At 38.6% G+C, this 12,632-nt stretch overlaps 1 long non-coding RNA gene across 1 annotated transcript; it reads left to right on the top strand.

Moving 5' to 3' along the window:
* The first annotated feature begins 281 nt into the window (after nt 1-281).
* On the top strand, nt 282-8,278 carry LOC122352115. The gene is made up of 3 exons (XR_006251856.1): nt 282-658; nt 5,117-5,260; nt 7,384-8,278. It is a non-coding gene; the product is annotated as an uncharacterized LOC122352115 (long non-coding RNA).
* Nucleotides 8,279-12,632: the final 4,354 nt, after the last annotated feature.

Raw genomic sequence — 12,632 nt, 5'->3', positions numbered from 1 at the left:
GTCATTAGGTTATTTAGGTACTACTTAAGAAAAAGGAAGAGACCCATATTAAAGGAACACTATAAAATGTCAACTGCCTCACCGCTGAGTGGAAATGTCCCTTTTTTTCCCCTCTTATGACTGTGTCAATGGAGCGGCAGACCGATACTATCTAATGAAAAAACATCCTTCCCTTTTTTCATACCGTGTCTGTTGTTGACTTGGCCTGTATAAGATTCGGTGTGTTTAGTTTAACCCCTCACAAATTGGCAAAGTAAACTATGTGACAATGGTTAATTTAGTAATAGCACAACAGCTAACCATGTGTCAGAGTTTTCACCTATAATGAGAACTGCAGCAATAAATTTTTAGAAGAAGAACAAAAAATGTGTTTAAGCTTTTAATCCAAAATTGTTTTTTCTTAGACAATAATTATTAGGCTTGGAGATGAGTGTGGCTAGAGGTATTTTCCTTCCAGTGTCACACATAAATTTGCTTTGTCTGATGAGTGTCTGATTAACTCTTTAAAGGACAAACCTTTCTGATTTCTTGCTTCTGTGTTTCTTTAAGCCCAGAGAGCCTTGAGCACATACTATCTCAAGTTACCAGAGTGACCAGACTTATAGATGAGTTGGTTACCATGGTGATGGAGCAGAAGACTGACAGCTGGTTACTGTAGGTAAGTCTGAAACTGAACCTTCACACACACACACACACACACACACACACACACACACACACATATATATATATATATAGCAAGTTTCTTAAGCTGCATTTATTAGATCAAAGTACAAAGAAAAATTGAAAAATATTATTTCAATTTTTAATAATTAAAAAAATTTAATAATATAATTTATTCCTGTGACGTCAAAGTTGAATCCTCATTAGCTATTACTCCAATCTTCTGTTACATGATCCTTCAGAAATTATTGTCATATGCTGATTTATTAAATAGCGGCTATTTGGACTAAGTGAAAAAGCATTTTTTTTCTTAGCATGGATGCTGTTTACACAAAGTCCACATAGCGAAGGATGCTATTTACACTGACTGAAATAACAGCATTATATAAGTGTTTACTATAAGTATTATTTAACTATTTATACCAGTCTTCTTATTGCAAGTGGCGATTATCTGCACCTCAGTACTGAAGTACAATATAAAACAGAATGCAACTTATTGAGTGTAAATGTTGATTTGAATTTTTATTAAAATTATTAAATGGATGCCATGGTTGACACCCTTAAAGTAAATGCTTTTCTGATATGATTTAAAATTTAAAAAGGGAGAAACTATTTCGTCAGAAGAAGGAATCTGAACCTCCGTCGATCATGTTTTTGGAAACGGAAATACTTTTTTCATGATTTTTTGATGAATAAGTTCAAATGAAGAGCATTCATTTATCATAGAAATCTTTTCTAACAATGTACCATTCAAAATACCATTTGGCATCAATACATTTTTATCCTTTAATTTTTAAAAAAAAAAAACCTAAATTGTTAAGAATTGATAGCAAGGATTTATATTGTTAGAAAAAAATAATATTTTGAATAAATGCTGTTCTTTTATTCATCGAAGAATCCTGAAAAGAGTATTTCCATTTCCAAAAGATATTTGGCAGCGCAACTGTTGCCAGCTCTGATAATTCTAATAATAATAAATCAGTTTCCACACAAAACAGACTTCTGGGTCATTTGAGAACATTTGTGTTTTCACATTGGAACTTGCACTTTGCATCAGTTGTATCAAAAGGCAAAAAAAGGCACAGTTCCAATAGAATCAACCAGTTCTCATTGATTTTCTTGGCAGCACGTTCATGCAACACACCTCTTGTGTCATCTCATAACAAAGGCTCTGTTGGCTTAGGATGTGAACAGAGTGTGCCGATGAAAGAACGCATAAGCCAGCAAGGAAGTACGCGCAGAATTCTACAGCGAGCCCATTCCAAAGGTTTAAATCACAGAATTCTATGTGACATCTGAATGATGTTTAGACAGTATCAGGGAAGCCTACTAGCCAAGAAAAATATTCCCGGAAACAGTTTTTCATCTCCGCCACCAGACTGCACTGTTGATAAAAGCAACATGGATTCAGGGATTCAAACTGTTTACACCAAACTCTGACCCTACCATCTACATGTTACAGAATGTAAGATTTGTTAGACCAGGTGGTCACATTCACTTAGATAATGCGTCAGATTAAACATTTGGTCAATAGTGTAAACACTTAATTTCTTGAGCCACATGATTCACTTTGGCTGAGGATGATTATGAGCATATATTTTGAGAATACACAACCAGAAAGCTTGCATTCACCAGTACTGTATCTGTCATTTTTGTAGAAAAAAACTGTACTATTTTATACAAATAATACATTATATTAACTCCTTCCACTCCAGAGTCATTGGTTTGACAAAAGTTGAAGACCCCTGGTACAGATTACCAGATTACTGTTATTGTGATTCACTTTTAACAATATAAAGATCCTCATGGTTTGTATGATACTGCATATGGGCTGCAGAAACAATGTATGTTGTTATATTGTTCACCTTTAAAGAAATGTGCCAACGATTTATGGGGAAAAGTCAGTGCCTGCAGTGTCTAATATAACACATTCCAAATTTTTATTTTACAAATGCAACGTTTTGACCTCTCACATCAGTCAAAATGATGAATACCTGATGAGGACCTGAGAGGTTAAACCATTGCATTTATAAAATAGATAATATAAGCATTTTCAGAATCTGTTCCCCACATTTATTTCCTTGCTTCTTGGGCCTGCATCCAAGTTTAGTTGCATATGCATACATTTATATAATTTCATTATTTTCAAATACATTTTCCGAATTTGGCAGATTATTCTTTCGAATCGACCTGTTATTCATTTTCATTTCATCAGTATGATTATGACACTGGTGTTGCTAACATTATGCTTAACCAGACAAAAAAAAAGAGTAATACGAGATAAAGCAAATTCTCCAAGTTCAGTAATCAAACGGGGCTTTCATATGAAAGTGTCTGTTTTCTTTCTGATAGGAAATGGACTTCCTGCCATGATGTGTTTATGACCGACCTGCATGCAGCCAAGAAACACATCTCTAATTGGGAAAAAATGAACACGATTAGAAAGTATCCCAGGGTTTTTTTTGGGAATAAAGCCCATTCAATTGCTCAGTGGATTAATGAACATTGTAGTATTGAAGTAAATACCATGAGACAGGAGCTCACAGCTTGAGTGATCAGTGGCTCCTTGCCATTAACACTGTGACACGTATTCAACAGGGACAAGTTATGGCTAAGTCATCGCCATGCATCTGTTGCTCTGTCGTCTGTATGTGTGGTCTAATGTCCTGACAGACCTTGGGTGCTCTGGTGTGTGGGGTCTTTTGCACATCTGCCAAAAGGGTTTTTATTAGGCTGAACACATCACAAGTATTTCATAGAGGAAGCGTTTTATTTATTTTCAGTTTTGTTCTCCAAGCTTTTTCAGACCGCTTGGCCTGCATGTTGGCGTTTTCTTTTTAATATTTTGCCCCAGTGTTTTGGGCTTTAATGCTTGTGAGTGAACAGAGCTCTTAGCAAAGAGGCAAAAAACAATTCCAGATTTGATCCAGATTTGAACATTTTTCACTGTGATGTCTTAACACACATGCTGGTAATATGAACTGTAAGATCCCACTTGGTAAGCTCCATCTGGTCGTTTAAATCTGTTAGTGTGATACAGTGTGAAGCTGAATCATTATGAGACATCTGAGGTACATCTGAAGCACAAACAAGACAAAGCACAACAAGTGAGTTCCATTCTGTTTCACTCTGACTCAAAAATGTCATTATCTAATAAAATTATCATTCACTTTCACTTTAAACATCCTTGAAGGGGTTCAGTTCTCCTTTTGGAGACTCCAAAACATTCTGCCCGGTGGAAGATATCACTGAAACAAAAACAAGAAGTCATGACTAAACAAAAAAATAATTTTATTGTGTTCTTGGGGAATTTTGCTATAAAAACAATGCACATAATTTAAATAAACTAATAAAAAAATCTCACTCTGTGGTAAGGGAGTTGAGAATGGCAGAAACATGAAAGGAAAGGGGCACCAATTTACAAAAATTAATAAAAACATAGTATTAACATTAGCAATTGCTTTCTGTGGCTCAGACACTAGGTAGAGATTTTTGACGGTTCTAATTATCTAGTTAATGGTGTAATAGTTAATGAAGATAAAATGCTAGTGACTCAATGCATGCAGTTTTTAAACTGCCCATACTTTTCTGCCACAATCTGTGAACATGGCAACGCATTCAATCCCTTTATCCACATTCTTTCCCTTTATAATCATTATATAACGCAATTTGTTTGTGCATATTTTTTAAATTATGCCTCATTATGATATATTAAGTTTCATTTCTTCCTTTTTATAAAGGGACAGGGAATCCACCTGTGAAAATATTCAACTGGAAGGTTACCAAGATTACCAAATTTATCAAGACGTCTTTGATGCTTTAGAGCCATAAAGGCATATCAAACATATTTTTTATCTAATAATAAAAAGTGCATTCAATTTAATTTAAATTTGTCGGTTTAAAATGTCAACACCAGTCTATTTCAGTGTGAAACTGAAAAAGGTTATATTTACATGTGTGTGGTTGTCTAAACTGAACTACACACAATGCAAAGGGCATGCTTGTTTATATGTCATGACATTGAAGAGTTCCATTCAGGAAATGAAACGAGAAGTTGATAACCACAGACACAAAGCCACATGTGACAAGTCAAAGACATTTATAGACAAAACTGGGTATTTCCCTTTGCACCTACACATGAAGGTGAAAGGTTTCTCTCTGTCAACTTAAACAACAGCTTCAGCAGTTAGCATTCAACCTCTCAAGCATTTCTTTAGGTTATGGTGATGTTTAACACCTACCACACACTTTGACTACACCGGCCTAAAAACGTCAAGGAAAGTGAACCAAATACACACAGAGTTGAATGTTACTCCTTTACTGTATGTTGTTTCCTGATGCATCACTAAAGCGCTGGTGTGTAACCTCCTTTCCCATCACTCTTTGCACTGTCTGCTGCTTATTTTCAACAAGGGCTCCTTTCCCATTTATCATATGTTCTGCTTTTATCCAGTAGTGGCATTGGAGATGGATGAGACCACTTTAGCTATAGTGGTCCTCCCTTTCATTGGGAGTATGCGGGATGGATGAATCTACTTTAACAGTTTACCTCCACCCCAGCTGACAAGACACATCCTCAAGTCCCTGCCCATTTTTGGTAAGGAATAGACCTTGTTTTAGCATCAGTCCATTGGTACTCATCACAGTGATTACCCATATGTAAAAAGTATACAGTGTTGGGGAGTAACTAGGTACATGTAACAGAATTACGTAATTTATCTGCAAAATACATGTAACTGTAATCTGCTAGAGTTACTCTGAAAAAAAATGTAATTCGATTATGGTTACTTACGAAAATGATAATGATTACAAAGTGTATTAAACCTCAGAACAGTCTCAAGGCACAAAAGATGTGTTTATATCTTATTTTGTGGTGCCTGTGCTTACTTCTAATGAAAAAGCATTTTAAAAGTCTGATATTAGTCACTGTTAAGGTTAACCCTATATATATATATATATATATATATATATATATATATATATATATATATATATATATATATATATATATATATATATAAAAAATAAAAAAAGTAATAGCCCCAGTCCGGAATGTTTTGCATGTTTATTATACTTGTTGTTTCAGATCTTAAAAGTAAATTAAATATTACTTAAACACAACATGCAGTTTTAAAATGAAGGTTTTATTATGAAGGGAAAACAATATCCAAACCCACATGGCCCTGTGTGAAAAAGTGTTTGCCCCCTAAACCTAATAACTGGTTGGGCCACAATAACTGCAATCAAGCGTTTGCAATAACTTGCAATGAGTCTGTTACAGTCATGTGGAGGAATTTATGCCCACTCATCTTTGCTGAATAGTTGCAATTTAGTCACAATTTAGGGTTTTCAAGCACAAACCGTCTTTTTAAGGTCGTGCCACTGCATCTCGGTAGAATTCAGGTCAGGACTAGGCCACTCCAATGTCTTCATTTGTTTTTTTCTTCAGCCGTTCAGCAGTGGACTTGCTGGTGTGTTTTTGATCGTTGTCCTGCTGCAGAACCCAAGTTCACTTTAGCTTGAGGTCACAAGCAGATGGCCGGACATTGGCCTTCAGGATTTTTTGGTAAACAACATAATCCATGGTTCCATTTATCACAGCAAGTGTTCCAGGTCCTGAAGCAGCAAAACAGCCCCAGATCATCACACTGCCACCACCATATTTTACTGTCGGTATAATGTTCTTTTTCCTGAAATGCCTTGTTACTTTTATCCCAACTGTAATTGGACACACACCTTCCACACCTGTATTTACATCATCAAGATGTTTTCTGGCAAAACTGAGACAAGCCTTGTGCTGGAACTCAACATTTTTGCCCAATCTCTTTCTTATGGTGGAGTCATGACCACTGACCTTAAATGAGGCAAGTGGGGCCTACAGTTCCTTGGATGTTTTTTGGGGCAAACAATTTTCCACACAGGGCCATGTGGGTTTAGATTTTGATTTCCCTTCATAATAAAAATCCCTTCATAATAAAAATTGCAAACAATACATGCAACTATCATACGGAAAATTCCCCTTGAGTGCATATAAATGTTTTTTAACAGACTTTTGGGTGTGAAACATTGCATGTGTGCTGTTATTTGCACGTGAAGAGCACAGAGCTTTGCCATTCTGGGCTGAACCGGGCTGTGTGCCTGTAACTTGAAATTACAGTAATAAGGTTCAAAAATGTTTTCTCTACAATTAAGTGGCAGAAATAGCAGCAGAGGAAGTCTTGTATGATGACTGAAGTTACACATCTGTCGTGATATGCTCTTACAACATTATAATTACCTGTTCATTGTAGCAGATAATCCGATACCACTTATTTTCTGATAGTAATGTTATTAAGCTTTTATTCGTGTATTTATTTATTTATTTATTTATTGCCTATTCGCCCCAGTGGTCCTGAATTTATATTTATATTTCATAATCACTAGCAATAGAGCTTGCATTTCTCTTTTTTTCTTGTTTTCACATCCATGTTAGATTAACTGACAAAAAATATTTGGAGATTTAGACATGATAAAAAATAATTATTATGGCATATATTCTAGAATCTAGAAGTTTTTTGTTTAGAATTTTTACAGATTTAAGCTAGAACACAGAAGTTTTGTGAGTTTTTTCAGTTTTGAATTTGAAGTTGTGAATTTCTACTTAATCAGAATATTTATCTAAATGTTTATCTGCCTTTATCTAAAATCTATCAAAACAGTCATCTTTTTTTTCCCTTACAGGTCATGGAAACTATGTACTGCCACCCACAAGAACTCTCTTCAGAAATATCTATTTACCTTTCTTCCACTGAAGAAGAAAAACAACAACAACATGAGGGCGAGTAAACAACAATCTTCATTTGTGTGAAAGTGAAGATTTTTTATTTTTTCATTTGCCCTGGTCGTTTAGGTCTTTTATGATTATAAATATCCAAGAACCTTTCACCTTTTAAGGTTCAGACATCGTTTTTCATCAGTTCCCTTGAACAATCAGACAGCGGATTTCCACTAAAGGGAAAGATTGAGAAGGACATGCTCGAAAGTGTTCTCAACATCAGCATTCCAAAAGGCTTTCTAGGTTAGGAGAGGTGAGAGTTATTTAGATTGTGAGAGGTTGTATGAGATAGAGACGTATTTAAGGATTGAGGTATGGAGTTATAACCTGACAGCACGGAGTCCTCACTGCCCTGAGCGCTCTCAGTAGTGGAGTGACAGAGATGGATGTGGCTGCACTGCAGTGCTAACGTCCTCAGCCTCAGGGTCAGTGCAAAGCAGGGGAACAATCCCATCAACCTCTCCTGCAGGAATAACACTCCCTAAACTGACTGGCATTTGTGAAGCAAGTGCCATACATACCGGCCTTTAGCCTAGAAATTAAAAAAAACGAAATTAACATTTCTTACAGTCTTCACCATCACCTTTTTATGCTTTGACCTTTGAGATCCTCTGAAAAAATGGCGTGTTTCTTTAACATATCAGTGCACTTATAAGTGTAATTATAATGGCAATCCAAGTCATTTTTTATTCTCATTTATATGACATATGAACTATGATAAGTATTATATTTTGTTGTTATTTGATGTATAATATAGTGCTGGGCAACGGTTAATTGCAATTAATCGCATCCAAAATAAAGTTTTTAATATGTGTGTGCATACTGTGTAAAGTTATTACGTATATAGAAATAGACACACGTGCAAATTTTTATATATAATGTTAAGCACACACACATATATAAACAAAAACTTTTCACAGTTAATCATTGCACAACACTAGTAAAATAAAATACTAACCTTAATGTATCCAATATATGAAAAATACATTCTGAACACGGCAAACAGTCTGATTTGAGAAAATGTGAGGGATAGGGTAACAGCAATAGATTTTTGAAATGGCTTAAAAGCTTTCTTCCCTGATGTCTGTGGCAGGAACAATGCCAAATCACACTTCTAAGAAAAAGAGCTGAAGATAAAGGTTTCCAAAAAAAGTATAGTGATCTAGGAAGACCGATCGAAGATTGTTGTCGTGTTTCCTTCACCATTAAAACACCATTAGAAAGCAGTATGCAACCATAATACATCCTTCTTTTCTATCCAGCTGCAGTTATCTGCCTGGGCTTCACACTTTGGGCTCACAACAGGGTAAATTGGTTTCTTATCTGGTATGTGCGTCATTGTGGATTCAAGAGTGCTGTTAAATCTAAAATTATGCATGTTGTCTAAAGGGGGATGTCTGAGAGAATTTCAGGTACCCCTTTAAATCGTGTCCTATTTTTTGTACTGATGTACTATATTTTATTTAATGGTATATGATCACTGTGCATTGTGAGATAATGGTAGACTGTATGACATCTACATACATAATGATAATATTAAAATATAGCATCCGACGCTCATTGAAGTCTAAAGCAATGTGGAGAAAACTACCACATTTCCCAAGATTTGTCAAATAGGATCCTCATGTCATCCAAATTTTCATCAAAAGTGTCTCTGAAGTAATAAAATATAAAGAAGAACAAGAAAAAACGTCTTCAAGGTCATTGATGTCTTTAGTTTTGTCTTACGTGATATGGAAAAATCCCTAGAAAACCCAGAGGCACGAGGATATTCCCAAAATCACACTGTAGTCAGCAGTGGCCAAGATCATGCCAGCATGCTGGCAACAAACTTGTTACCCTGTATGCAAATCTATATTTTGCATATAAATAACATTACAATAACAAATGATCAATTGCAGTGATCTTGATCTGTAGCTACATATGCCAGGTTATCATATTATAGCTTAAAGTTACATTTTCAATATTTTCAGACAATAAGAATATCCTACAAAAAAATCCTACATTAAAAACAACATCAATGAAAGAATAAAACCATACAACTGGGTGGAACTGAGTTTTGGGTTTGTTTGTTTTTGAGTGATTCACCACATGTGCATGAAAACAGCACTGTTGAATTGATTTCTGAAATAAAACTTGTCTGAACATATTCTGATGTGCATGCTAACATTCTGATGGAAAAAAGAGTATTGGGTTAAACAATTACCAGCAATTATACATTACATAAAAATAACCTGGTTAAGCAGTAGCAATGATATAAGATATCATAAGATAAGATATCTCGCTCCACAACTCAAATCTTTGTCATCCTGACTAATTACCCTCTCAACACTGGAACATAATTCGCATAAACAAACATAAACAAACATCTGTGTTTTTAGCCAAAGAACTTCTAAACTTTTACTCTTTTTATGAGTTTAAACTTGATCTGTCAAGCCTGAGGCATAAATCAATCACTTTTTAGTCATATCAAGGCAGCTCTTATAATGTTGGCACCCTGTGGCATAACACTGATTTCAACTGGTTGTGTTGAAAGCTTTATTGTCTGATTTTTATGTCAGATCCTTTGAATATTCCCTTAAAGTTTACCCTGTCAAAAATAAAAGGGGCTAAATTGCACTTAAAGAACAAAACAAATACAAGTGGTGCAAATACAAGCTCGAGGAAATAGTCTCTAAATCATAAATATAGACTCAAAGCATTATCAAGGGGTCATCTAGGTAATTGTGTTGTAAGCTAAAACAAGGTTCATGTCTTATCACGCTTTTGAGGAACATCATTTATATTAGCTCTGTTCCAAAGTCAAGTAGGCAGTATTGAAGTATGTTGCATGTTACATGTTTCTGTTCATTATGGCATATACAGCATTTGTGTACATGCTTCTTGGATATATTATAGATTACATTTACATTTAGTCATATAGCAGACTTTGATACAACCCGTCTTAAAAATGAAGACAACAAAAGCAACAAAAGAGCAATAATACGCAAGTGCTGTGACAAGTCTCAGTTCGCCTAATGCAGTACAAGTTGTTGTTTTTTCTGTTATAAGAATGGAGATATTATTTTACCTGAATGACAAAGAGGTAAATAATATTCAGATGAGAGTTTCATTTGGTTGGACCTTATTTTGTTAGTCCACTTTAAACATGCTACTAGTTATCGTCGTTAATCTGAAATTAAATGTCAACTGGCTCTCAGTAAAATATTAGTGGACTGTTAGGTTACTTGCAAACCATGAACATAAATAGTACAATGTCTAAAGTAGACTATCAAAATAAAGTTGAGAAAACATTTCAGAATATTCTACTATAATAATACATCAGTTTTACAGTCCTTTGAGGTTTAACCTGAGATGTTCAGAACAAACTGTCACACTCTGGACTTTTGTTATTGTTTTTGTCTCGAGCCACGTGTTGTCTGTGCCCTGCCTTCCCATTGTGTTTAATTGTTTAATTGTCTTCAGCCGTGTCTTGTTAATTTAGTTTATTTCCTTGTGTATATAAACCCTGTGTTCTGTGTTCACGGTTGTCGGATTATCAAAGTTACAAAGTTACAACGTTACTATGTTTCAATGTTTCAACGTACTCTGTTTTGTTCCCGAGCTCTTTTCGTGGTTTTTGTTTTGGCTTTTGTATATTTATTTTGTCATTTTTGGATTAAATCTATTTAAGTTTATTTTCGAGTCTCGAGCGCTCCTTTTCTCTCCCGAGAAACCACGGAAACGTGACAGGATAATCCGACCAAAAAAGTAAAGCGGCGTTTTTTCCCCTTTTTGTTTTTGGGTTTGTTTTTCATGGATTCCCCCTACAACGACCCAAATTTCCTCATCCTCCTGCTGGAGCAGGAGGATCGCTCTCTCGAGGGCTATACTAAGGACTTCCTCGCCCTCGCGAACTACTCGCGCTTCCCGGACGGCTTTTTGTGCTCGATTCACTTCCGCGGACTGAACACCACCACACGAGCAAAGCTGTCCGGGGACGGCCCTCGAGAGAGCGTCGCCGCATACATCGAGTGGGTGCTGGTGTCCTGCAACTCGCCGATAACGGTTGCGCTGGAGGACAACGACACCAGCCCCACTCCAGATCCAGAACCCAGCCCATCATCTCCCCGCGTCGCGGAGGCCAGGCCTGTGCCCACGGAGGGCGCAATCGCTGAGCCGGGGACGACCACGGAACCATCGCTGAGGAGAGCGACAGAGCCGTGGAGCGCCACCGACCCGAGCCGATTGCGACAGACCAGGTGCGTGAGCGGGCATCAGAGCTTGCCGCGGTGGAGACAGCCGACAGCGAGAGCGCGGAGTGGAGCTCCGCCCACTGCACATCGGCTGAGGATGAGCTGATCATCCAACTGGGGCTGCTGGATCTACAAGAGGAACTGGATGATGTGGACTTAGACTGGGCACCTCCCGTGTATCCTGAGTCGCTGGTCCCGCCCAGCCGTCCTGTTAGCCCGCTGGTCCCGCCCAGCCGTCCTGTTAGCCCGCTGGTCCCGCCCAGCCGTCCTGTTAGCCCGCTGGTCCCGCCCAGCCGTCCTGTTAGCCCGCTGGTCCCGCCCAGCCGTCCTGTTAGCACCCTAGAGACTGTTCCTGTGCGCTCCCGAGTCCCAGTGCCCGCGCCCCGCGCTCCCCCGAGTCCCAGTGCCCGCGCCCCGAGCGCTCCCCCGAGTCCCAGTGCCCGCGCCCCGAGCGCTCCCCCGAGTCCCAGTGCCCGCGCCCCGAGCGCTCTCCCGAGTCCCAGTGCCCGCGCCCGAGCGCCTCCCGAGTCCCAGTGCCCGCGCCCGAGCGCCTCCCGAGTCCCAGTGCCCGCGCCCGAGCGCCTCCCGAGTCCCAGTGCCCGCGCCCGAGCGCCTCCCGAGTCCCAGTGCCCCAGCCACGGCGCTCTCCCGAGTCCCAGTGCCCCAGCCACGAGCGCTCTCCCGAGTCCCAGTGCCCCAGCCACAAACGCTTCCAGTTTTCCCACTCTCCCACCCTGGTCATACATCGATGGATCCCAGCAGCCCCTGCGCTCATCCTCAGCTCTCCATCACGAGCTCGCCACGGGTCTGCCGGTCCCCATCGCCGTCGAGGGTGGACGATCCCTCGCCTCACCGTCCCGCCTCCGAGTCCCGGACTCCTCCTCGGCTCGTAGACCCGTCGGCTCCCCCTGGGCTTCTAG

Source organism: Puntigrus tetrazona, chromosome 9 (genome assembly GCF_018831695.1).
Source record: "Puntigrus tetrazona isolate hp1 chromosome 9, ASM1883169v1, whole genome shotgun sequence".
Classification (NCBI taxonomy): domain Eukaryota; kingdom Metazoa; phylum Chordata; class Actinopteri; order Cypriniformes; family Cyprinidae; genus Puntigrus; species Puntigrus tetrazona.
Note: the sequence above shows the minus strand (reverse complement) of the source record. Positions and strands in the feature narration are given on the sequence as shown.